The sequence below is a fragment of the Lathamus discolor genome, chromosome 5 (assembly GCF_037157495.1).
Source record: "Lathamus discolor isolate bLatDis1 chromosome 5, bLatDis1.hap1, whole genome shotgun sequence".
NCBI lineage: Eukaryota > Metazoa > Chordata > Aves > Psittaciformes > Psittacidae > Lathamus > Lathamus discolor.
In genome coordinates, this window is record NC_088888.1 from 24890825 (window position 1) to 24917247 (window position 26423).

Consider the following 26423-nt stretch of genomic DNA (forward strand, 5'->3'; position numbering starts at 1 on the left):
ACACATTGCTGTCACTCCTCCCTTTCCTGCCTGAAAGACCAGTTGAATCCAACATCTCTGTGCCAGCTCTCTGCTGAGCAGCAACAGAGAGAGTAGAGCAGCAATGTTTAGACTGTGCTAAAACAGCAGAAGAGCCTTGCGAAAAACCTCCGGCTGGTCATCTATAGCACACAGTGAGCTTTGCAACTGTGACACAAACATTGCTGTCACTCTTCACTCTTTCTCCAAAAAGACCGTTTGAATACAACCTCTCCAGTGCACGCTCTCTGTGAGCTGCAGCAAGAGTAAGTAGAGCAGGAACGTTTAGACACTGCTGAAAGAGTAGAAAAGCCAGGCCAAAATATTCCTACAGATCATCTTCAGCGCACAGCGAGCTTTGCAACTCTGCAACATACATTGCTGTCACTCCTCCCTTTCCTGCCTGAAAGACCAATTGAATCCAACATCTCTGTGCCAGCTCTCTGCTGAGCAGCAACAGAGAGAGTAGAGCAGCAATGTTTAGACTGTGCTAAAACAGCAGAAGTGCCTTGCGAAAAACCTCCGGCTGGTCATCTATAGCACACAGTGAGCTTTGCAACTGTGACACAAACATTGCTGTCACTCTTCACTCTTTCTCCAAAAAGACCGTTTGAATACTACCTCTCCAGTGCACGCTCTCTGTGAGCTGCAGCAAGAGTAAGTAGAGCAAGAACGTTTAGACACTGCGGAAAGAGCAGAAAAGCCAGGACAAAATGTTCCTACAGATCATCTTCAGCGCACAGCGAATTTTGCAACTCTGCAACATACATTGCTGTCACTCCTCCCTTTCCTGCCTGAAAGACCAATTGAATCCAACATCTCTGTGCTCTCCCTCTGCTGAGCAGCAACAGAGAGAGTAGAGCAGCAATGTTTAGACTGTGCTAAAACAGCAGAAGAGCCTTGCGAAAAAACTCCTGCTGATCATGTTTAGCACACAGTTAGCTTTGCAACTGTGACACAAACATTGCTGTCACTCCTCACTTTATCTCCTAAAAGTGCATTTGAATCCAACGTTTCTGGTGCCCTCTCTCCTTTCAAGAGCAGTTGTGACAGGGGAGCACGAAGCGCTTGACCTCTAATCCCACAGACGAAGGGCGAGCAGGGAAACCCCTGCTGGGCATCGTCAGCGCACAGTGAGCTTTGAAACTGCGTCACACACATTGCTGTCACCCCTCACTTTCCTACCTGAAAGTCCAATTGAATCCTACAACTCCTGTGCTTGCTCTTTGTGAGCGGCAGCAGAATATAGCACTTACGTTTGGTCTCTGCTGAAACAGCAGAAGAGACAGTCCACAAAGTTCCCGCTGAACATCTTCAGCACACAGTGAGCTTTGCAAGTGTGACACACACATTACTGTCACTGGTCACTTTATCTCCTAAAAGTCCATTTGAATGCAACCTCTCCAGTGCCCGCTCTCTCTGAGCAGCAGCAGAGTGAGTAGAGCAGGAACGTTTAGACACTGCGGAAAGAGCGGAAAAGCCAGGCCAAAATGTTCCTACAGATCATCTTCAGCACACAGTGAGCTTTGCAACTCTGCAACACACATTGCTGTCACTCCTCCCTTTCCTGCCTGAAAGACCAATTGAATCCAACATCTCTGTGCTCTCCCTCTGCTGAGCAGCAACAGAGAGAGTAGAGCAGCAATGTTTAGACTGTGCTAAAACAGCAGAAGAGCCTTGCGAAAAAGCTCCTGCTGATCATGTTTAGCACACAGTGAGCTTTGCAACTGTGACACAAACATTGCTGTCACTCCTCACTTTATCTCCTAAAAGTGCATTTGAATCCAACGTTTCTGGTGCCCTCTCTCCTTTCAAGAGCAGTTGTGACAGGGGAGCACGAAGCGCTTGACCTCTAATCCCACAGACGAAGGGCCAGCAGGGAAACCCCTGCTGGGCATCGTCAGCGCACAGTGAGCTTTGAAACTGCGTCACACACATTGCTGTCACCCCTCACTTTCCTACCTGAAAGTCCAATTGAATCCTACAACTCCTGTGCTTGCTCTTTGTGAGCGGCAGCAGAATATAGCACTTACGTTTGGTCTCTGCTGAAACAGCAGAAGAGACAGTCCACAAAGTTCCCGCTGAACATCTTCAGCACACAGTGAGCTTTGCAAGTGTGACACACACATTACTGTCACTGGTCACTTTATCTCCTAAAAGTCCATTTGAATGCAACCTCTCCAGTGCCCGCTCTCTCTGAGCAGCAGCAGAGTGAGTAGAGCAGGAACGTTTAGACACTGCGGAAAGAGCGGAAAAGACAGGCCAAAATGTTCCTACAGATCATCTTCAGCACACAGTGAACTTTGCAACTCTGCAACACACATTGCTGTCACTCCTCCCTTTCCTGCCTGAAAGACCAATTGAATCCAACATCTCTGTGCCAGCTCTCTGCTGAGCAGCAACAGAGAGAGTAGAGCAGCAATGTTTAGACTGTGCTAAAACAGCAGAAGAGCCTTGCGAAAAACCTCCGGCTGGTCATCTATAGCACACAGTGAGCTTTGCAACTGTGACACAAACATTGCTGTCACTCTTCACTCTTTCTCCAAAAAGACCGTTTGAATACAACCTCTCCAGTGCACGCTCTCTGTGAGCTGCAGCAAGAGTAAGTAGAGCAAGAACGTTTAGACACTGCGGAAAGAGCAGAAAACCCAGGACAAAATGTTCCTACAGATCATCTTCATCGCACAGCGAATTTTGCAACTCTGCAACATACATTGCTGTCACTCCTCCCTTTCCTGCCTGAAAGACCAATTGAATCCAACATCTCTGTGCTCTCCCTCTGCTGAGCAGCAACAGAGAGAGTAGAGCAGCAATGTTTCGACTGTGCTAAAACAGCAGAATAGTCTTGCGATAAAGCTCCTGCTGATCATGTTTAGCACACAGTGAGCTTTGCAACTGTGACACAAACATTGCTGTCACTCCTCACTTTATCTCCTTAAAGTGCATTTGAATCCAACGTTTCTGGTGCCCTCTCTCCTTTCAAGAGCAGTTGTGACAGGGGAGCACGAAGCGCTTGACCTCTAATCCCACAGACGAAGGGCCAGCAGGGAAACCCCTGCTGGGCATCGTCAGCGCACAGTGAGCTTTGAAACTGCGTCACACACATTGCTGTCACCCCTCACTTTCCTACCTGAAAGTCCAATTGAATCCTACAACTCCTGTGCTTGCTCTTTGTGAGCAGCAGCAGAATATAGCACTTACGTTTGGTCTCTGCTGAAACAGCAGAAGAGACAGTCCACAAAGTTCCCCCTGAACATCTTCAGCACACAGTGAGCTTTGCAAGTGTGACACACACATTACTGTCACTGGTCACTTTATCTCCTAAAAGTCTATGTGAATGCAACCTCTCCAGTGCCCGCTCTCTCTGAGCAGCAGCAGAGTGAGTAGAGCAGGAACGTTTAGAAACTGCGGAAAGAGCGGAAAAGCCAGGCCAAAATATTCCTACAGATCATCTTCAGCACACAGTGAGCTTTACAACTCTGCAACACACATTGCTGTCACTCCTCCCTTTCCTGCCTGAAAGACCAATTGAATCCAACATCTCTGTGCCAGCTCTCTGCTGAGCAGCAACAGAGAGAGTAGAGCAGCAATGTTTAGACTGTGCTAAAACAGCAGAAGTGCCTTGCGAAAAACCTCCGGCTGGTCATCTATAGCACACAGTGAGCTTTGCAACTGTGACACAAACATTGCTGTCACTCTTCACTCTTTCTCCAAAAAGACCATTTGAATACAACCTCTCCAGTGCACGCTCTCTGTGAGCTGCAGCAAGAGTAAGTAGAGCAGGAACGTTTAGACACTGCTGAAAGAGCAGAAAAGCCAGGCCAAAATGTTCCTACAGATCATCTTCAGCACACAGGGAGCTTTGCAACTCTGCAACACACATTGCTGTCACTCCTCCCTTTCCTGCCTGAAAGACCAATTGAATCCAACATCTCTGTGCCAGCTCTCTGCTGAGCAGCAACAGAGAGAGTAGAGCAGCAATGTTTAGACTGTGCTAAAACAGCAGAAGAGCCTTGCGAAAAAGCTCCTGCTGATCATGTTTAGCACACAGTTAGCTTTGCAACTGTGACACAAACATTGCTGTCACTCCTCACTTTATCTCCTAAAAGTGCATTTGAATCCTACGTTTCTGGTGCCCTCTCTCCTTTCAAGAGCAGTTGTGACAGGGGAGCACAAAGCGCTTGACCTCTAATCCCACAGACGAAGGGCCAGCCGGGAAACCCCTGCTGGGCATCGTCAGCGCACAGTGAGCTTTGAAACTGCGTCACACACATTGCTGTCACCCCTCACTTTCCTACCTGAAAGTCCAATTGAATCCTACAACTCCTGTGCTTGCTCTTTGTGAGCAGCAGCAGAATATAGCACTTACGTTTGGTCTCTGCTGAAACAGCAGAAGAGACAGTCCACAAAGTTCCCGCTGAACATCTTCAGCACACAGTGAGCTTTGCAAGTGTGACACACACATTACTGTCACTGGTCACTTTATCTCCTAAAAGTCCATTTGAATGCAACCTCTCCAGTGCCCGCTCTCTCTGAGCAGCAGCAGAGTGAGTAGAGCAGGAACGCTTAGACACTGCGGAAAGAGCGGAAAAGCCAGGCCAAAATGTTCCTACAGATCATCTTCAGCGCACAGCGAGCTTTGCAACTCTGCAACATACATTGCTGTCACTCCTCCCTTTCCTGCCTGAAAGACCAATTGAATCCAACATCTCTGTGCTCTCCCTCTGCTGAGCAGCAACAGAGAGAGTAGAGCAGCAATGTTTAGACTGTGCTAAAACAGCAGAAGAGCCTTGCGAAAAAGCTCCTGCTGATCATCTATAGCACACAGTGAGCTTTGCAACTGTGACACGAACATTGCTGTCACTCTTCACATTATCTCCAAAAAGTGCATTTGAATCCAACGTTTCTGGTGCCCTCTCTCCTTTCAAGAGCAGTTGTGACAGGAGAGCACGAAGCGCTTGACCTCTAATCCCACAGACGAAGGGCCAACAGGGAAACCCCTGCTGGGCATCGTCAGCGCACAGTGAGCTTTGAAACTGCCTCACACACATTGCTGTCACCCCTCACTTTCCTACCTGAAAGTCCAATTGAATCCTACAACTCCTGTGCTTGCTCTTTGTGAGCAGCAGCAGAATATAGCACTTACGTTTGGTCTCTGCTGAAACAGCAGAAGAGACAGTCCACAAAGTTCCCGCTGAACATCTTCAGCACACAGTGAGCTTTGCAAGTGTGACACACACATTACTGTCACTGGTCACTTTATCTCCTAAAAGTCCATTTGAATGCAACCTCTCCAGGGCCCGCTCTCTCTGAGCAGCAGCAGAGTGAGTAGAGCAGGAACGTTTAGACACTGCGGAAAGAGCGGAAAAGCCAGGCCAAAATGTTCCTACAGATCATCTTCAGCACACAGTGAGCTTTGCAACTCTGCAACACACATTGCTGTCACTCCTCCCTTTCCGGCCTGAAAGACCAATTGAATCCAACATCTCTGTGCCATCTCTCTGCTGAGCAGCAACAAAGAGAGTAGAGCAGCAATGTTTAGACTGTGCTAAAACAGCAGAAGAGCCTTGCGAAAAACCTCCGGCTGGTCATCTATAGCACACAGTGAGCTTTGCAACTGTGACACAAACATTGCTGTCACTCTTCACTCTTTCTCCAAAAAGACCGTTTGAATACAACCTCTCCAGTGCACGCTCTCTGTGAGCTGCAGCAAGAGTAAGTAGAGGAGGAACATTTAGACACTGCTGAAAGAGCAGAAAAGCCAGGCCAAAATGTTCCTACAGATCATCTTCAGCGCACAGCGAGCTTTGCAACTCTGCAACACACATTGCTGTCACTCCTCCCTTTCCTGCCTGAAAGACCAATTGAATCCAACATCTCTGTGCCAGCTCTCTGCTGAGCAGCAACCGAGAGAGTAGAGCAGCAATGTTTCGACTGTGCTAAAACAGCAGAAGAGCCTTGCGAAAAAGCTCCTGCTGATCATCTATAGCACACAGTGAGCTTTGCAACTGTGACACGAACATTGCTGTCACTCTTCACATTATCTCCAAAAAGTGCATTTGAATCCAACGTTTCTGGTGCCCTCTCTCCTTTCAAGAGCAGTTGTGACAGGAGAGCACGAAGCGCTTGACCTCTAATCCCACAGACGAAGGGCCAACAGGGAAACCCCTGCTGGGCATCGTCAGCGCACAGTGAGCTTTGAAACTGCCTCACACACATTGCTGTCACCCCTCACTTTCCTACCTGAAAGTCCAATTGAATCCTACAACTCCTGTGCTTGCTCTTTGTGAGCAGCAGCAGAATATAGCACTTACGTTTGGTCTCTGCTGAAACAGCAGAAGAGACAGTCCACAAAGTTCCCGCTGAACATCTTCAGCACACAGTGAGCTTTGCAAGTGTGACACACACATTACTGTCACTGGTCACTTTATCTCCTAAAAGTCCATTTGAATGCAACCTCTCCAGTGCCCGCTCTCTCTGAGCAGCAGCAGAGTGAGTAGAGCAGGAACGTTTAGACACTGCGGAAAGAGCGGAAAAGCCGGGCCAAAATGTTCCTACAGATCATCTTCAGCACACAGTGAGCTTTGCAACTCTGCAACACACATTGCTGTCACTCCGCCCTTTCCTGCCTGAAAGACCAATTGAATCCAACATCTCTGTGCCAGCTCTCTGCTGAGCAGCAACAGAGTAGAGCAGCAATGTTTCGACTGTGCTAAAACAGCAGAAGAGCCTTGCGAAAAAGCTCCTGCTGATCATCTATAGCACACAGTGAGCTTTGCAACTGTGACACGAACATTGCTGTCACTCTTCACATTATCTCCAAAAAGTGCATTTGAATCCAACGTTTCTGGTGCCCTCTCTCCTTTCAAGAGCAGTTGTGACAGGAGAGCACGAAGCGCTTGACCTCTAATCCCACAGACGAAGGGCCAGCAGGGAAACCCCTGCTGGGCATCTTCAGCGCACAGTGAGCTTTGAAACTGTGTCACACACATTGCTGTCACCCCTCACTTTACTACCTGAAAGTCCAATTGAATCCTACAACTCCTGTGCTTGCTCTTTGTCAGCAGCAGCAGAATATAGCACTTACGTTTGGTCTCTGCTGAAACAGCAGAAGAGACATGCACAAATTCCTGCTGATGATCTTCAGCACACAGTGAGCTTTGCAAGTGTGACACACACATTACTGTCACTGGTCACTTTATCTCCTAAAAGTCCATTTGAATGCAACCTCTACAGTGCCCGCTCTCTCTGAGCAGCAGCAGAGTGAGTAGAGCAGGAACGTTTAGACTCTGCTGAAAGAGCAGAAGAGCCAGGTCAAAATGTTCCTGCTGATCATCGTCAGCGCACAGCGAGCTTTGCAACTCTGAAACACACATTGCTGTCACTCCTCCCTTCATCTCCTAATAGTCCCTTGGAATCCATAGTCTCTCGCGCCCTCTCTCGTTTGAACAGCAGCAGTGACACGTGAACACGAGCTCTTGGCCTTTGCTCCCACAGCCGAAGAACCAGGAGTGAAAGCTCCGGCCGGGCATCTTCAGCACGCAGTCAGCTTTGCAACTGTGACACATATATTGCTGTCGCTCCTCACTTTCCTACCTCAAAGTCCAATTGAATCCAAAATCTCTGTGCCCTTTCTCTGCTGTGTAGCAGCAGAGAGGGTAGAGCATGAACGTTTAGACCCTACTCAAAGATTAGAAGAGCCAGGACAAAATGTTCCTACAGATCATCTTCAGTGCACAGTGAGCTTTGCAACTCTGTAACACACATTGCTGTCACTCCTCCCTTGCCTGCCTGAGAGACCAAATGATTCCAACATCTCTGTGCCAGCACTCTGCTGAGCAGCAACAGAGAGAGTAGAGCAGCAATGTTTAGACTGTGCTAAAACAGCAGAAGAGCCTTGCGAAAAAGCTCCTGCTGATCATGTTTAGCACACAGTTAGCTTTGCAACTGTGACACAAACATTGCTGTCACTCCTCACTTTATCTCCTAAAAGTGCATTTGAATCCAACGTTTCTGGCGCCCTCTCTCCTTTCGAGAGCAGTTGTGACAGGGGAGCACGAAGCGCTTGACCTCTAATCCCACAGACGAAGGGCCAGCAGGAAAAACCCTGCTGGGCATCGTCAGCGCACAGTGAGCTTTGAAACTGCGTCACACACATTGCTGTCACCCCTCACTTTCCGGCCTGAAAGACCAATTGAATCCAACATCTCTGTGCCATCTCTCTGCTGAGCAGCAACAAAGAGAGTAGAGCAGCAATGTTTAGACTGTGCTAAAACAGCAGAAGAGCCTTGCGAAAAACCTCCAGCTGGTCATCTATAGCACACAGTGAGCTTTGCAACTGTGACACAAACATTGCTGTCACTCTTCACTCTTTCTCCAAAAAGACCGTTTGAATACAACCTCTCCAGTGCACGCTCTCTGTGAGCTGCAGCAAGAGTAAGTAGAGGAGGAACATTTAGACACTGCTGAAAGAGCAGAAAAGCCAGGCCAAAATGTTCCTACAGATCATCTTCAGCGCACAGCGAGCTTTGCAACTCTGCAACACACATTGCTGTCACTCCGCCCTTTCCTGCCTGAAAGACCAACTGAATCCAACATCTCTGTGCCAGCTCTCTGCTGAGCAGCAACCGAGAGAGTAGAGCAGCAATGTTTAGACTGTGCTAAAACAGCAGAAGAGCCTTGCGAAAAACCTCCGGCCGGGCATCTATAGCACACAGTGAGCTTTGCAACTGTGACACAAACATTGCTGTCACTCTTCACTCTTTCTCCAAAAAGACCGTTTGAATACAACCTCTCCAGTGCACGCTCTCTGTGAGCTGCAGCAAGAGAAAGTAGTGCAGGAACGCTTAGACACTGCTGAAAGAGCAGAAAAGCCAGGCCAAAATGTTCCTAAAGATCACCTTCAGCGCACAGCGAGCTTTGCAACTCTGCAACACACATTGCTGTCACTCCTCCCTTTCCTGCCTGAAAGACCAATTGAATCCAACATCTCTGTGCCAGCTCTCTGCTGAGCAGCAACAGAGAGAGTAGAGCAGCAATGTTTCGACTGTGCTAAAACAGCAGAAGAGCCTTGCGAAAAAGCTCCTGCTGATCATGTTTAGCACACAGTTAGCTTTGCAACTGTGACACAAACATTGCTGTCACTCCTCACTTTATCTCCTAAAAGTGCATTTGAATCCAACGTTTCTGGTGCCCTCTCTCCTTTCAAGAGCAGTTGTGACAGGGGAGCACGAAGCGCTTGACCTCTAATCCCACAGACGAAGGGCCAGCAGGGAAACCCCTGCTGGGCATCGTCAGCGCACAGTGAGCTTTGAAACTGCGTCACACACAATGCTGTCACCCCTCACTTTCCTACCTGAAAGTCCAATTGAATCCTACAACTCCTGTGCTTGCTCTTTGTGAGCAGCAGCAGAATATAGCACTTACGTTTGGTCTCTGCTGAAACAGCAGAAGAGACAGTCCACAAAGTTCCCGCTGAACATCTTCAGCACACAGTGAGCTTTGCAAGTGTGACACACACATTACTGTCACTGGTCACTTTATCTCCTAAAAGTCCATTTGAATGCAACCTCTCCAGTGCCCGCTCTCTCTGAGCAGCAGCAGAGTGAGTAGAGCAGGAACGTTTAGACACTGCAGAAAGAGCGGAAAAGCCAGGCCAAAATGTTCCTACAGATCATCTTCAGCACACAGTGAGCTTTGCAACTCTGCAACACACATTGCTGTCACTCCGCCCTTTCCTGCCTGAAAGACCAATTGAATCCAACATCTCTGTGCCAGCTCTCTGCTGAGCAGCAACAGAGTAGAGCAGCAATGTTTCGACTGTGCTAAAACAGCAGAAGAGCCTTGCGAAAAAGCTCCTGCTGATCATCTATAGCACACAGTGAGCTTTGCAACTGTGACACGAACATTGCTGTCACTCTTCACATTATCTCCAAAAAGTGCATTTGAATCCAACGTTTCTGGTGCCCTCTCTCCTTTCAAGAGCAGTTGTGACAGGAGAGCACGAAGCGCTTGACCTCTAATCCCACAGACGAAGGGCCAACAGGGAAACCCCTGCTGGGCATCGTCAGCGCACAGTGAGCTTTGAAACTGCGTCACACACATTGCTGTCACCCCTCACTTTCCTACCTGAAAGTCCAATTGAATCCTACAACTCCTGTGCTTGCTCTTTGTCAGCAGCAGCAGAATATAGCAGTTATGTTTGGTCTCTGCTGAAACAGCAGAAGAGACATGCACAAAGTTCCTGCTGATCATCTTCAGCGCACAGTGAGCTTTGCAACTGTGACACACACATTACTGTCACTGGTCACTTTATCTCCTAAAAGTCCATTTGAATGCAACCTCTCCAGTGCCCGCTCTCTCTGAGCAGCAGCAGAGTGAGTAGAGCAGGAACGTTTAGACTCTGCTGAAAGAGCGGAAGAGCCAGGCCAAAATATTCCTGCTGATCATCGTCAGCGCACAGCGAGCTTTGCAACTCTGAAACACACATTGCTGTCACTCCTCCCTTTCCTGCCTGAAAGACCAATTGAATCCAACATCTCTGTGCCAGCTCTCTGCTGAGCAGCAACAGAGAGAGTAGAGCAGCAATGTTTAGACTGTGCTAAAACAGCAGAAGAGCCTTGCGAAAAACCTCCGGCTGGTCATCTATAGCACACAGTGAGCTTTGCAACTGTGACACAAACATTGCTGTCACTCTTCACTCTTTCTCCTAAAAGACCATTTGAGTCCAACAGCTCCGGTGCCAGCACTCTGCTGAGCAGCAGAGTGAGTAGAGCAGGATTATCTGCAGTCTGTATGATAGCGAAGAGACAAGCCAGAAGGCTGCTCTTGTGCTTCTTCAACACACTGAGCTTTACAACTGTGACACACACACTGTTTTCACTCCTCATTTTATCTCCTCAAAGGGCATTTGAATCCAGCGTTTCTGGTCTCCACTCTCGTTTCAAGAGCAGCAGAGACAGGTGAGCACGAGCGCTTGGACTCCACTCCCACATCCGAAGGGCAGGGAGGAAAAGTCCTTGCTGATCATCTTCAGCGCACGGTGAATTTTGCAACTCTGAAACACACATTGCTGTCACTCCTCACTTTATCTCCTATAAGCGAATTTAAATCCAACGTTTCTGGTGCCCTCTCTCGTTTCAAGAGCTGTTGTGACAGGGAGATCTAGCGCTTGGACTCTAATCTCACAGCCGAAGGGCCAGCAGGGAAAACTCCAGCTGGGAATCTTCAGCACACACTGAGCTTTGAAACTGTATCACACAAATTCCTGTCACCCCTCACTTTCCTACCTGAAAGTCCAATTGAATGCCACATCTCCTCTGCCTTCTCTTTGTGAGCAGCCGCAGAATATAGCACTTACGTTTGGACTCTGCTGAAACAGTAGAAGAGACAGTCCAGAAAGTTCCCACTGATCACCTTCAGCACACAGTGAGCTTTGCAACTCTGCAACACACATTGCTGTCACTCCGCCCTTTCCTGCCTGAAAGACCAATTGAATCCAACATCTCTGTGCCAGCTCTCTGCTGAGCAGCAGCAGAGAGAGTAGAGCAGCAATGTTTAGACTGTGCTAAAACAGCAGAAGAGCCTTGCGAAAAACCTCCGGCTGGTCATATATAGCACACAGTGAGCTTTGCAACTGTGACACAAACATTGCTGTCACTCCTCACTTTATCTCCTAAAAGTGCATTTGAATCCAACGTTTCTGGCGCCCTCTCTCCTTTCGAGAGCAGTTGTGACAGGGGAGCACGAAGCGCTTGACCTCTAATCCCACAGACGAAGGGCCAGCAGGGAAACCCCTCCTGGGCATCGTCACCGCACAGTGAGCTTTGAAACTGCGTCACACACATTGCTGTCACCCCTCACTTTCCTACCTGAAAGTCCAATTGAATCCTACAACTCCTGTGCTTGCTCTTTGTGAGCAGCAGCAGAATATAGCACTTACGTTTCGTCTCTGCTGAAACAGCAGAAGAGACAGTCCACAAAGTTCCCGCTGAACATCTTCAGCACACAGTGAGCTTTGCAAGTGTGACACACACATTACTGTCACTGGTCACTTTATCTCCTAAAAGTCCATTTGAATGCAACCTCTCCAGGGCCCGCTCTCTCTGAGCAGCAGCAGAGTGAGTAGAGCAGGAACGTTTAGACACTGCGGAAAGAGCGGAAAAGCCAGGCCAAAATGTTCCTACAGATCATCTTCAGCGCACAGTGAGCTTTGCAACTCTGCAACACACATTGCTGTCACTCCTCCCTTTCCGGCCTGAAAGACCAATTGAATCCAACATCTCTGTGCCATCTCTCTGCTGAGCAGCAACAAAGAGAGTAGAGCAGCAATGTTTAGACTGTGCTAAAACAGCAGAAGAGCCTTGCGAAAAACCTCCGGCTGGTCATCTATAGCACACGGTGAGCTTTGCAACTGTGACACAAACATTGCTGTCACTCTTCACTCTTTCTCCAAAAAGACCGTTTGAATACAACCTCTCCAGTGCACGCTCTCTGTGAGCTGCAGCAAGAGTAAGTAGAGCAGGAACGTTTAGACACTGCTGAAAGAGCAGAAAAGCCAGGCCAAAATGTTCCTACAGATCACCTTCAGCGCACAGCGAGCTTTGCAACTCTGCAACACACATTGCTGTCACTCCTCCCTTTCCTGCCTGAAAAACCAATTGAATCCAACATCTCTGTGCCAGCTCTCTGCTGAGCAGCAACAGAGAGAGTAGAGCAGCAATGTTTCGACTGTGCTAAAACAGCAGAAGAGCCTTGCGAAAAAGCTCCTGCTGATCATGTTTAGCACACAGTTAGCTTTGCAACTGTGACACAAACATTGCTGTCACTCCTCACTTTATCTCCTAAAAGTGCATTTGAATCCAACGTTTCTGGTGCCCTCTCTCCTTTCGAGAGCAGTTGTGACAGGGGAGCACGAAGCGCTTGACCTCTAATCCCACAGACGAAGGGCCAGCAGGGAAAACCCTGCTGGGCATCGTCAGCGCACAGTGAGCTTTGAAACTGCGTCACACACATTGCTGTCACCCCTCACTTTCCTACCTGAAAGTCCAATTGAATCCTACAACTCCTGTGCTTGCTCTTTGTGAGCAGCAGCAGAATATAGCACTTACGTTTGGTCTCTGCTGAAACAGCAGAAGAGACAGTCCACAAAGTTCCCGCTGAACATCTTCAGCACACAGTGAGCTTTGCAAGTGTGACACACACATTACTGTCACTGGTCACTTTATCTCCTAAAAGTCCATTTGAATGCAACCTCTCCAGGGCCCGCTCTCTCTGAGCAGCAGCAGAGTGAGTAGAGCAGGAACGTTTAGACACTGCGGAAAGAGCGGAAAAGCCAGGCCAAAATGTTCCTACAGATCATCTTCAGCACACAGTGAGCTTTGCAACTCTGCAACACACATTGCTGTCACTCCTCCCTTTCCGGCCTGAAAGACCAATTGAATCCAACATCTCTGTGCCATCTCTCTGCTGAGCAGCAACAAAGAGAGTAGAGCAGCAATGTTTAGACTGTGCTAAAACAGCAGAAGAGCCTTGCGAAAAACCTCCGGCTGGTCATCTATAGCACACAGTGAGCTTTGCAACTGTGACACAAACATTGCTGTCACTCTTCACTCTTTCTCCAAAAAGACCGTTTGAATACAACCTCTCCAGTGCACGCTCTCTATGAGCTGCAGCAAGAGTAAGTAGAGGAGGAACATTTAGACACTGCTGAAAGAGCAGAAAAGCCAGGCCAAAATGTTCCTACAGATCATCTTCAGCGCACAGCGAGCTTTGCAACTCTGCAACACACATTGCTGTCACTCCTCCCTTTCCTGCCTGAAAGACCAATTGAATCCAACATCTCTGTGCCAGCTCTCTGCTGAGCAGCAACCGAGAGAGTAGAGCAGCAATGTTTCGACTGTGCTAAAACAGCAGAAGAGCCTTGCGAAAAAGCTCCTGCTGATCATCTATAGCACACAGTGAGCTTTGCAACTGTGACACGAACATTGCTGTCACTCTTCACATTATCTCCAAAAAGTGCATTTGAATCCAACGTTTCTGGTGCCCTCTCTCCTTTCAAGAGCAGTTGTGACAGGAGAGCACGAAGCGCTTGACCTCTAATCCCACAGACGAAGGGCCAACAGGGAAACCCCTGCTGGGCATCGTCAGCGCACAGTGAGCTTTGAAACTGCCTCACACACATTGCTGTCACCCCTCACTTTCCTACCTGAAAGTCCAATTGAATCCTACAACTCCTGTGCTTGCTCTTTGTGAGCAGCAGCAGAATATAGCACTTACGTTTGGTCTCTGCTGAAACAGCAGAAGAGACAGTCCACAAAGTTCCCGCTGAACATCTTCAGCACACAGTGAGCTTTGCAAGTGTGACACACACATTACTGTCACTGGTCACTTTATCTCCTAAAAGTCCATTTGAATGCAACCTCTCCAGGGCCCGCTCTCTCTGAGCAGCAGCAGAGTGAGTAGAGCAGGAACGTTTAGACACTGCGGAAAGAGCGGAAAAGCCAGGCCAAAATGTTCCTACAGATCATCTTCAGCACACAGTGAGCTTTGCAACTCTGCAACACACATTGCTGTCACTCCGCCCTTCATCTCCTAATAGTCCCTTGGAATCCATAGTCTCTCGCGCCCTCTCTCGTTTGAACAGCAGCAGTGACACGTGAACACGAGCTCTTGGCCTTTGCTCCCACAGCCGAAGAACCAGGAGTGAAAGCTCCGGCCGGGCATCTTCAGCACGCAGTCAGCTTTGCAACTGTGACACATATATTGCTGTCGCTCCTCACTTTCCTACCTCAAAGTCCAATTGAATCCAAAATCTCTGTGCCCTTTCTCTGCTGTGTAGCAGCAGAGAGGGTAGAGCATGAACGTTTAGACCCTACTCAAAGATTAGAAGAGCCAGGACAAAATGTTCCTACAGATCATCTTCAGTGCACAGTGAGCTTTGCAACTCTGTAACACACATTGCTGTCACTCCTCCCTTGCCTGCCTGAGAGACCAAATGATTCCAACATCTCTGTGCCAGCACTCTGCTGAGCAGCAACAGAGAGAGTAGAGCAGCAATGTTTAGAATGTGCTAAAACAGCAGAAGAGCCTTGCGAAAAAGCTCCTGCTGATCATGTTTAGCACACAGTTAGCTTTGCAACTGTGACACAAACATTGCTGTCACTCCTCACTTTATCTCCTAAAAGTGCATTTGAATCCAACGTTTCTGGCGCCCTCTCTCCTTTCGAGAGCAGTTGTGACAGGGGAGCACGAAGCGCTTGACCTCTAATCCCACAGACGAAGGGCCAGCAGGAAAAACCCTGCTGGGCATCGTCAGCGCACAGTGAGCTTTGAAACTGCGTCACACACATTGCTGTCACCCCTCACTTTCCGGCCTGAAAGACCAATTGAATCCAACATCTCTGTGCCATCTCTCTGCTGAGCAGCAACAAAGAGAGTAGAGCAGCAATGTTTAGACTGTGCTAAAACAGCAGAAGAGCCTTGCGAAAAACCTCCAGCTGGTCATCTATAGCACACAGTGAGCTTTGCAACTGTGACACAAACATTGCTGTCACTCTTCACTCTTTCTCCAAAAAGACCGTTTGAATACAACCTCTCCAGTGCACGCTCTCTGTGAGCTGCAGCAAGAGTAAGTAGAGGAGGAACATTTAGACACTGCTGAAAGAGCAGAAAAGCCAGGCCAAAATGTTCCTACAGATCATCTTCAGCGCACAGCGAGCTTTGCAACTCTGCAACACACATTGCTGTCACTCCGCCCTTTCCTGCCTGAAAGACCAACTGAATCCAACATCTCTGTGCCAGCTCTCTGCTGAGCAGCAACCGAGAGAGTAGAGCAGCAATGTTTAGACTGTGCTAAAACAGCAGAAGAGCCTTGCGAAAAACCTCCGGCCGGGCATCTATAGCACACAGTGAGCTTTGCAACTGTGACACAAACATTGCTGTCACTCTTCACTCTTTCTCCAAAAAGACCGTTTGAATACAACCTCTCCAGTGCACGCTCTCTGTGAGCTGCAGCAAGAGAAAGTAGTGCAGGAACGCTTAGACACTGCTGAAAGAGCAGAAAAGCCAGGCCAAAATGTTCCTAAAGATCACCTTCAGCGCACAGCGAGCTTTGCAACTCTGCAACACACATTGCTGTCACTCCTCCCTTTCCTGCCTGAAAGACCAATTGAATCCAACATCTCTGTGCCAGCTCTCTGCTGAGCAGCAACAGAGAGAGTAGAGCAGCAATGTTTCGACTGTGCTAAAACAGCAGAAGAGCCTTGCGAAAAAGCTCCTGCTGATCATGTTTAGCACACAGTTAGCTTTGCAACTGTGACACAAACATTGCTGTCACTCCTCACTTTATCTCCTAAAAGTGCATTTGAATCCAACGTTTCTGGTGCCCTCTCTCCTTTCAAGAGCAGTTGTGACAGGGGAGCACGAAGCGCTTGACCTCTAATCCCACAGACGAAGGGCCAGCAGGGAAACCCCTGCTGGGCATCGTCAGCGCACAGTGAGCTTTGAAACTGCGTCACACACAATGCTGTCACCCCTCACTTTCCTACCTGAAAGTCCAATTGAATCCTACAACTCCTGTGCTTGCTCTTTGTGAGCAGCAGCAGAATATAGCACTTACGTTTGGTCTCTGCTGAAACAGCAGAAGAGACAGTCCACAAAGTTCCCGCTGAACATCTTCAGCACACAGTGAGCTTTGCAAGTGTGACACACACATTACTGTCACTGGTCACTTTATCTCCTAAAAGTCCATTTGAATGCAACCTCTCCAGTGCCCGCTCTCTCTGAGCAGCAGCAGAGTGAGTAGAGCAGGAACGTTTAGACACTGCAGAAAGAGCGGAAAAGCCAGGCCAAAATGTTCCTACAGATCATCTTCAGCACACAGTGAGCTTTGCAACTCTGCAACACACATTGCTGTCACTCCGCCCTTTCCTGCCTGAAAGACCAATTGAATCCAACATCTCTGTGCCAGCTCTCTGCTGAGCAGCAACAGAGTAGAGCAGCAATGTTTCGACTGTGCTAAAACAGCAGAAGAGCCTTGCGAAAAAGCTCCTGCTGATCATCTATAGCACACAGTGAGCTTTGCAACTGTGACACGAACATTGCTGTCACTCTTCACATTATCTCCAAAAAGTGCATTTGAATCCAACGTTTCTGGTGCCCTCTCTCCTTTCAAGAGCAGTTGTGACAGGGGAGCACGAAGCGCTTGACCTCTAATCCCACAGACGAAGGGCCAACAGGGAAACCCCTGCTGGGCATCGTCAGCGCACAGTGAGCTTTGAAACTGCGTCACACACATTGCTGTCACCCCTCACTTTCCTACCTGAAAGTCCAATTGAATCCTACAACTCCTGTGCTTGCTCTTTGTCAGCAGCAGCAGAATATAGCAGTTATGTTTGGTCTCTGCTGAAACAGCAGAAGAGACATGCACAAAGTTCCTGCTGATCATCTTCAGCGCACAGTGAGCTTTGCAACTGTGACACACACATTACTGTCACTGGTCACTTTATCTCCTAAAAGTCCATTTGAATGCAACCTCTCCAGTGCCCGCTCTCTCTGAGCAGCAGCAGAGTGAGTAGAGCAGGAACGTTTAGACTCTGCTGAAAGAGCGGAAGAGCCAGGCCAAAATATTCCTGCTGATCATCGTCAGCGCACAGCGAGCTTTGCAACTCTGAAACACACATTGCTGTCACTCCTCCCTTTCCTGCCTGAAAGACCAATTGAATCCAACATCTCTGTGCCAGCTCTCTGCTGAGCAGCAACAGAGAGAGTAGAGCAGCAATGTTTAGACTGTGCTAAAACAGCAGAAGAGCCTTGCGAAAAACCTCCGGCTGGTCATCTATAGCACACAGTGAGCTTTGCAACTGTGACACAAACATTGCTGTCACTCTTCACTCTTTCTCCTAAAAGACCATTTGAGTCCAACAGCTCCGGTGCCAGCACTCTGCTGAGCAGCAGAGTGAGTAGAGCAGGATTATCTGCAGTCTGTATGATAGCGAAGAGACAAGCCAGAAGGCTGCTCTTGTGCTTCTTCAACACACTGAGCTTTACAACTGTGACACACACACTGTTTTCACTCCTCATTTTATCTCCTCAAAGGGCATTTGAATCCAGCGTTTCTGGTCTCCACTCTCGTTTCAAGAGCAGCAGAGACAGGTGAGCACGAGCGCTTGGACTCCACTCCCACATCCGAAGGGCAGGGAGGAAAAGTCCTTGCTGATCATCTTCAGCGCACGGTGAATTTTGCAACTCTGAAACACACATTGCTGTCACTCCTCACTTTATCTCCTATAAGCGAATTTAAATCCAACGTTTCTGGTGCCCTCTCTCGTTTCAAGAGCTGTTGTGACAGGGAGATCTAGCGCTTGGACTCTAATCTCACAGCCGAAGGGCCAGCAGGGAAAACTCCAGCTGGGAATCTTCAGCACACACTGAGCTTTGAAACTGTATCACACAAATTCCTGTCACCCCTCACTTTCCTACCTGAAAGTCCAATTGAATGCCACATCTCCTCTGCCTTCTCTTTGTGAGCAGCCGCAGAATATAGCACTTACGTTTGGACTCTGCTGAAACAGTAGAAGAGACAGTCCAGAAAGTTCCCACTGATCACCTTCAGCACACAGTGAGCTTTGCAACTCTGCAACACACATTGCTGTCACTCCGCCCTTTCCTGCCTGAAAGACCAATTGAATCCAACATCTCTGTGCCAGCTCTCTGCTGAGCAGCAGCAGAGAGAGTAGAGCAGCAATGTTTAGACTGTGCTAAAACAGCAGAAGAGCCTTGCGAAAAACCTCCGGCTGGTCATATATAGCACACAGTGAGCTTTGCAACTGTGACACAAACATTGCTGTCACTCCTCACTTTATCTCCTAAAAGTGCATTTGAATCCAACGTTTCTGGCGCCCTCTCTCCTTTCGAGAGCAGTTGTGACAGGGGAGCACGAAGCGCTTGACCTCTAATCCCACAGACGAAGGGCCAGCAGGGAAACCCCTCCTGGGCATCGTCACCGCACAGTGAGCTTTGAAACTGCGTCACACACATTGCTGTCACCCCTCACTTTCCTACCTGAAAGTCCAATTGAATCCTACAACTCCTGTGCTTGCTCTTTGTGAGCAGCAGCAGAATATAGCACTTACGTTTCGTCTCTGCTGAAACAGCAGAAGAGACAGTCCACAAAGTTCCCGCTGAACATCTTCAGCACACAGTGAGCTTTGCAAGTGTGACACACACATTACTGTCACTGGTCACTTTATCTCCTAAAAGTCCATTTGAATGCAACCTCTCCAGGGCCCGCTCTCTCTGAGCAGCAGCAGAGTGAGTAGAGCAGGAACGTTTAGACACTGCGGAAAGAGCGGAAAAGCCAGGCCAAAATGTTCCTACAGATCATCTTCAGCGCACAGTGAGCTTTGCAACTCTGCAACACACATTGCTGTCACTCCTCCCTTTCCGGCCTGAAAGACCAATTGAATCCAACATCTCTGTGCCATCTCTCTGCTGAGCAGCAACAAAGAGAGTAGAGCAGCAATGTTTAGACTGTGCTAAAACAGCAGAAGAGCCTTGCGAAAAACCTCCGGCTGGTCATCTATAGCACACGGTGAGCTTTGCAACTGTGACACAAACATTGCTGTCACTCTTCACTCTTTCTCCAAAAAGACCGTTTGAATACAACCTCTCCAGTGCACGCTCTCTGTGAGCTGCAGCAAGAGTAAGTAGAGCAGGAACGTTTAGACACTGCTGAAAGAGCAGAAAAGCCAGGCCAAAATGTTCCTACAGATCACCTTCAGCGCACAGCGAGCTTTGCAACTCTGCAACACACATTGCTGTCACTCCTCCCTTTCCTGCCTGAAAAACCAATTGAATCCAACATCTCTGTGCCAGCTCTCTGCTGAGCAGCAACAGAGAGAGTAGAGCAGCAATGTTTCGACTGTGCTAAAACAGCAGAAGAGCCTTGCGAAAAAGCTCCTGCTGATCATGTTTAGCACACAGTTAGCTTTGCAACTGTGACACAAACATTGCTGTCACTCCTCACTTTATCTCCTAAAAGTGCATTTGAATCCAACGTTTCTGGTGCCCTCTCTCCTTTCGAGAGCAGTTGTGACAGGGGAGCACGAAGCGCTTGACCTCTAATCCCACAGACGACGGGCCAGCAGGGAAACCCCTGCTGGGCATCGTCAGCGCACAGTGAGCTTTGAAACTGCGTCACACACATTGCTGTCACCCCTCACTTTCCTACCTGAAAGTCCAATTGAATCCTACAACTCCTGTGCTTGCTCTTTGTCAGCAGCAGCAGAATATAGCACTTACGTTTGGTCTCTGCTGAAACAGCAGAAGAGACAGTCCACAAAGTTCCCGCTGAACATCTTCAGCACACAGTGAGCTTTGCAAGTGTGACACACACATTACTGTCACTGGTCACTTTATCTCCTAAAAGTCCATTTGAATGCAACCTCTCCAGTGCCCGCTGTCTCTGAGCAGCAGCAGAGTGAGTAGAGCAGGAACGTTTAGACACTGCAGAAAGAGCGGAAAAGCCAGGCCGAAACGTTCCTACAGATCATCTTCAGCACACAGTGAGCTTTGCAACTCTGCAACACACATTGCTGTCACTCCGCCCTTTCCTGCCTGAAAGACCAATTGAATCCAACATCTCTGTGCCAGCTCTCTGCTGAGCAGCAACAGAGTAGAGCAGCAATGTTTCGACTGTGCTAAAACAGCAGAAGAGCCTTGCGAAAAAGCTCCTGCTGATCATCTATAGCACACAGTGAGCTTTGCAACTGTGACACGAACATTGCTGTCACTCTTCACATTATCTCCAAAAAGTGCATTTGAATCCAACGTTTCTGGTGCCCTCTCTCCTTTCAAGAGCAGTTGTGACAGGAGAGCACGAAGCGCTTGACCTCTAATCCCACAGACGAAGGGCCAACAGGGAAACCCCTGCTGGGCATCTTCAGCGCACAGTGAGCTTTGAAACTGTGTCACACACATTGCTGTCACCCCTCACTTTACTACCTGAAAGTCCAATTGAATCCTACAACTCCTGTGCTTGCTCTTTGTCAGCAGCAGCAGAATATAGCAGTTACGTTTGGTCTCTGCTGAAACAGCAGAAGAGACATGGACAAATTCCTGCTGATGATCTTCAGCACACAGTGAGCTTTGCAAGTGTGACACACACATTACTGTCACTGGTCACTTTATCTCCTAAAAGTCCATTTGAATGCAACCTCTCCAGTGCCCGCTCTCTCTGAGCAGCAGCAGAGTGAGTAGAGCAGGAACGTTTAGACTCTGCTGAAAGAGCAGAAGAGCCAGGTCAAAATGTTCCTACTGATCATCGTCAGCACACAGCGAGCTTTGCAACTCTGAAACACACATTGCTGTCACTCCTCCCTTCATCTCCTAATAGTCCCTTTGAATCCATAGTCTCTCGCGCCCTCTCTCGTTTGAACAGCAGCAGTGACACGTGAACACGAGCTCTTGGCCTCTGCTCCCACAGCCGAAGAACCAGGAGTGAAAGCTCCGGCTGGGCATCTTCAGCACGCAGTCAGCTTTGCAACTGTGACACATATATTGCTGTCGCTCCTCACTTTCCTACCTCAAAGTCCAATTGAATCCAAAATCTCTGTGCCCTTTCTCTGCTGTGCAGCAGCAGAGAGGGTAGAGTATGAACGTTTAGACCCTACTCAAAGATTAGAAGAGCCAGGACAAAATGTTCCTACAGATCATCTTCAGCGCACAGCGAGCTTTGCAACTCTGCAACATACATTGCTGTCACTCCTCCCTTTCCTGCCTGAAAGACCAATTGAATCCAACATCTCTGTGCTCTCCCTCTGCTGAGCAGCAACAGAGAGAGTAGAGCAGCAATGTTTAGACTGTGCTAAAACAGCAGAAGAGCCTTGCGAAAAAGCTCCTGCTGATCATGTTTAGCACACAGTTAGCTTTGCAACTGTGACACAAACATTGCTGTCACTCCTCACTTTATCTCCTAAAAGTGCATTTGAATCCAACGTTTCTGGCGCCCTCTCTCCTTTCGAGAGCAGTTGTGACAGGGGAGCACGAAGCGCTTGACCTCTAATCCCACAGACGAAGGGCCAGCAGGGAAACCCCTGCTGGGCATCGTCAGCGCACAGTGAGCTTTGAAACTGCGTCACACACATTGCTGTCACCCCTCACTTTCCTACCTGAAAGTCCAATTGAATCCTACAACTCCTGTGCTTGCTCTTTGTGAGCAGCAGCAGAATATAGCACTTACGTTTGGTCTCTGCTGAAACAGCAGAAGAGACAGTCCACAAAGTTCCCGCTGAACATCTTCAGCACACAGTGAGCTTTGCAAGTGTGACACACACATTACTGTCACTGGTCACTTTATCTCCTAAAAGTCCATTTGAATGCAACCTCTCCAGGGCCCGCTCTCTCTGAGCAGCAGCAGAGTGAGTAGAGCAGGAACGTTTAGACACTGCTGAAAGAGCGGAAAAGCCAGGCCAAAATGTTCCTACAGATCATCTTCAGCGCACAGCGAGCTTTGCAACTCTGCAACATACATTGCTGTCACTCCTCCCTTTCCTGCCTGAAAGACCAATTGAATCCAACATCTCTGTGCCAGCTCTCTGCTGAGCAGCAACAGAGAGAGTAGAGCAGCAATGTTTAGACTGTGCTAAAACAGCAGAAGAGCCTTGCGAAAAAGCTCCTGCTGATCATCTATAGCACACAGTGAGCTTTGCAACTGTGACACGAACATTGCTGTCACTCTTCACATTATCTCCAAAAAGTGCATTTGAATCCAACGTTTCTGGTGCCCTCTCTCCTTTCAAGAGCAGTTGTGACAGGGGAGCACGAAGCGCTTGACCTCTAATCCCACAGACGAAGGGCCAGCAGGGAAAACCCTGCTGGGCATCGTCAGCGCACAGTGAGCTTTGAAACTGCGTCACACACATTGCTGTCACCCCTCACTTTCCTACCTGAAAGTCCAATTGAATCCTACAACTCCTGTGCTTGCTCTTTGTCAGCAGCAGCAGAATATAGCACTTACGTTTGGTCTCTGCTGAAACAGCAGAAGAGACATGCACAAAGTTCCTGCTGATCATCTTCAGCGCACAGTGAGCTTTGCAACTGTGACACACACATTACTGTCACTGGTCACTTTATCTCCTAAAAGTCCATTTGAATGCAACCTCTCCAGTGCCCGCTCTCTCTGAGCAGCAGCAGAGTGAGTAGAGCAGGAACGTATAGACTCTGCTGAAAGAGCGGAAGAGCCAGGCCAAAATATTCCTGCTGATCATCGTCAGCGCACAGCGAGCTTTGCAACTCTGAAACACACATTGCTGTCACTCCTCCCTTTCCTGCCTGAAAGACCAATTGAATCCAACATCTCTGTGCCAGCTCTCTGCTGAGCAGCAACAGAGAGAGTAGAGCAGCAATGTTTAGACTGTGCTAAAACAGCAGAAGAGCCTTGCGAAAAACCTCCGGCTGGTCATCTATAGCACACAGTGAGCTTTGCAACTGTGACACAAACATTGCTGTCACTCTTCACTCTTTCTCCTAAAAGACCATTTGAGTCCAACAGCTCCGGTGCCAGCACTCTGCTGAGCAGCAGAGTGAGTAGAGCAGGATTATCTGCAGTCTGTATGATAGCGAAGAGACAAGCCAGAAGGCTGCTCTTGTGCTTCTTCAACACACTGAGCTTTACAACTGTGACACACACACTGTTTTCACTCCTCATTTTATCTCCTCAAAGGGCATTTGAATCCAGCGTTTCTGGTCTCCACTCTCGTTTCAAGAGCAGCAGAGACAGGTGAGCACGAGCGCTTGGACTCCACTCCCACATCCGAAGGGCAGGGAGGAAAAGTCCTTGCTGATCATCTTCAGCGCACGGTGAATTTTGCAACTCTGAAACACACATTGCTGTCACTCCTCACTTTATCTCCTATAAGCGAATTTAAATCCAACGTTTCTGGTGCCCTCTCTCGTTTCAAGAGCTGTTGTGACAGGGAGATCTAGCGCTTGGACTCTAATCTCACAGCCGAAGGGCCAGCAGGGAAAACTCCAGCTGGGAATCTTCAGCACACACTGAGCTTTGAAACTGTATCACACAAATTCCTGTCACCCCTCACTTTCCTACCTGAAAGTCCAATTGAATGCCACATCTCCTCTGCCTTCTCTTTGTGAGCAGCCGCAGAATATAGCACTTACGTTTGGACTCTGCTGAAACAGTAGAAGAGACAGTCCAGAAAGTTCCCACTGATCACCTTCAGCACACAGTGAGCTTTGCAACTCTGCAACACACATTGCTGTCACTCCGCCCTTTCCTGCCTGAAAGACCAATTGAATCCAACATCTCTGTGCTCTCTCTCTCCTGAGCAGCAACAGAGAGAGTAGAGCAGCAATGTTTCGACTGTGCTAAAACAGCAGAAGAGCCTTGCGAAAAACCTCCGGCTGGTAATCTATAGCACACGGTGAGCTTTGCAACTGTGACACAAACATTGCTGTCACTCTTCACTCTTTCACCAAAAAGACCGTTTGAATACAACCTCTCCAGTGCACGCTCTCTGTGAGCTGCAGCAAGAGTAAGTAGAGCAGGAACGTTTAGACACTGCTGAAAGAGCAGAAAAGCCAGGCCAAAATGTTCCGACAGATCATCTTCAGCGCACAGCGAGCTTTGCAACTCTGCAACACACATTGCTGTCACTCCTCCCTTTCCTGCCTGAAAGACCAAATGATTCCAACATCTCTGTGCTCTCTCTCTGCTGAGCAGCCACAGAGAGAGTAGAGCAGCAATGTTTCGACTGTGCTAAAACAGCAGAAGAGCCTTGCGAAAAAGCTCCTGCTGATCATGTTTAGCACACAGTTAACTTTGCAACTGTGACACAAACATTGCTGTCACTCCTCACTTTATCTCCTAAAAGTGCATTTGAATCCAACGTTTCTGGTGCCCTCTCTCCTTTCAAGAGCAGTTGTGACAGGGGAGCACGAAGCGCTTGACCTCTAATCCCACAGACGAAGGGCCAGCAGGGAAACCCCTGCTGGGCATCGTCAGCGCACAGTGAGCTTTGAAACTGCGTCACACACATTGCTGTCACCCCTCACTTTCCTACCTGAAAGTCCAATTGAATCCTACAACTCCTGTGCTTGCTCTTTGTGAGCAGCAGCAGAATATAGCACTTACGTTTGGTCTCTGCTGAAACAGCAGAAGAGACAGTCCACAAAGTTCCCGCTGAACATCTTCAGCACACAGTGAGCTTTGCAAGTGTGACACACACATTACTGTCACTGGTCACTTTATCTCCTAAAAGTCCATTTGAATGCAACCTCTCCAGTGCCCGCTCTCTCTGAGCAGCAGCAGAGTGAGTAGAGCAGGAACGTTTAGACTCTGCTGAAAGAGCAGAAGAGCCAGGTCAAAATGTTCCTACTGATCATCGTCAGCACACAGCGAGCTTTGCAACTCTGAAACACACATTGCTGTCACTCCTCCCTTCATCTCCTAATAGTCCCTTTGAATCCATAGTCTCTCGCGCCCTCTCTCGTTTGAACAGCAGCAGTGACACGTGAACACGAGCTCTTGGCCTCTGCTCCCACAGCCGAAGAACCAGGAGTGAAAGCTCCGGCTGGGCATCTTCAGCACGCAGTCAGCTTTGCAACTGTGACACATATATTGCTGTCGCTCCTCACTTTCCTACCTCAAAGTCCAATTGAATCCAAAATCTCTGTGCCCTTTCTCTGCTGTGCAGCAGCAGAGAGGGTAGAGTATGAACGTTTAGACCCTACTCAAAGATTAGAAGAGCCAGGACAAAATGTTCCTACAGATCATCTTCAGCGCACAGCGAGCTTTGCAACTCTGCAACATACATTGCTGTCACTCCTCCCTTTCCTGCCTGAAAGACCAATTGAATCCAACATCTCTGTGCTCTCCCTCTGCTGAGCAGCAACAGAGAGAGTAGAGCAGCAATGTTTAGACTGTGCTAAAACAGCAGAAGAGCCTTGCGAAAAAGCTCCTGCTGATCATGTTTAGCACACAGTTAGCTTTGCAACTGTGACACAAACATTGCTGTCACTCCTCACTTTATCTCCTAAAAGTGCATTTGAATCCAACGTTTCTGGCGCCCTCTCTCCTTTCGAGAGCAGTTGTGACAGGGGAGCACGAAGCGCTTGACCTCTAATCCCACAGACGAAGGGCCAGCAGGGAAACCCCTGCTGGGCATCGTCAGCGCACAGTGAGCTTTGAAACTGCGTCACACACATTGCTGTCACCCCTCACTTTCCTACCTGAAAGTCCAATTGAATCCTACAACTCCTGTGCTTGCTCTTTGTGAGCAGCAGCAGAATATAGCACTTACGTTTGGTCTCTGCTGAAACAGCAGAAGAGACAGTCCACAAAGTTCCCGCTGAACATCTTCAGCACACAGTGAGCTTTGCAAGTGTGA